The sequence below is a fragment of the Diceros bicornis genome, chromosome 27, assembly GCF_020826845.1.
Source record: "Diceros bicornis minor isolate mBicDic1 chromosome 27, mDicBic1.mat.cur, whole genome shotgun sequence".
NCBI lineage: Eukaryota > Metazoa > Chordata > Mammalia > Perissodactyla > Rhinocerotidae > Diceros > Diceros bicornis.
Window position 1 is genome coordinate 26,756,078 of NC_080766.1, and position 1,337 is coordinate 26,757,414.

At 36.9% G+C, this 1,337-nt stretch overlaps 1 non-coding gene across 1 annotated transcript; it reads left to right on the forward strand.

Annotated features, from left to right (window-relative positions):
* Positions 1-871: 871 nt before the first annotated feature.
* LOC131393054 (U6 spliceosomal RNA) lies at positions 872-978 on the forward strand. The gene has a single exon (XR_009215841.1). It is a non-coding gene; the product is annotated as a U6 spliceosomal RNA (small nuclear RNA).
* Positions 979-1,337: the final 359 nt, after the last annotated feature.

Sequence of the window (1,337 nt, forward strand, 5' to 3'; positions counted from 1 at the left end):
GTTTTCGACCAGAGGTGACATCACTCACCACGTTCCAACTGGATCTGATTCAAAAGGCAAGAGAAGGGAGAGAAATGCGCTTAATTGAAATATAAAATGAGGAAGGCGTATAAATTGTACCTTTTCTTTTCAATAAGAGTTGAATTTGCATATTTTTAATATTTTTTAATCAAAAGAGCTCGTATTTTGGCAAACAAGCTGTTTCTGTTTTTTGCCCAACCATCATGGAAAGCAATGCAGAGCAGAAGTTGCTTTCTGCATGAAATATGGCAAATTGGGAAATGTTTACAGTGCAAAGGCATATTCTGAAACTACCACTATGTTGATTTACTTAACCTGGAGTTAGGAATTCTAAATTCTCCTCTCTTCTCTGCTGCTGACATTGACTCAGAACCTTCTATAGCGCTAACCTATTCTCCTGTTTACAAGTTAGTCATCCTTTAAAGCTTCATTAACTCTGCCAGGCCACAAAGACGTAGTGTTTTTCCTGTCAACCTCTCAAGAGTCAGGATAACTTAGTGGATCAGATCTCTTACGTTGTCATTAAGGATATCTGTGTTTCCACTTCAGTCCTATCATTTACTAGCTGTATAGTCTTAGACACAGCTATCCCTCAGGTCTTCGTTTGTAAAATTAGGAGCATTGTTATAAGGAGATAATTACATACAGATTCATTTAAAAATTAATGAATTGCTTCTACATGCCAGGAGCTGTTCTAACCACTGGAAAATACAGTAATCAAAAAGATACACAAGTCTTTGCCCTACGAATGTAAATTCTAATAAACAAAGAAGTAAACAAGAGAATTTTCATGAGATGATACATGTTACAAATAAAATAAAGGGAATGATGTATAAAAGAGTGATTAATGGTGCTCGCTTCGGCAGCACATATACTAAAATTGGAACGATACAGAGAAGATTAGCATGGCCCCTGCGCAAGGATGACACGCAAATTCGTGAAGCGTTCCATATTTTTTGGTGAACGTGATGTAATCTATGCAGAAATAGAAGTACAATGATGTACACCTGAAATTTTTACAATGTTATAAACCAATGTTACTGCAATAAACAAAAAATTAAAAAAAAAAAAGAGTGATTAATGAGGGGGACATTGTAGACGGCATGGTCAGAGATGGAATCTAAAAGGAGATGACAGTGAAGACCTGGCATAAATGGATTGAGGAAGCTAGCCAAGTCTAGACTCTGGAAAAGAGCATTCTAAGCGTGTGGATCAGCAGGTACAAAGGTTCGAGGGCTGTGGGAGCTTGAATTTTACAAAAAAAATACAAAGGCTAGAGCAAAGAAAGTGACGGAACAAACAGTAAGTGAGGTGAT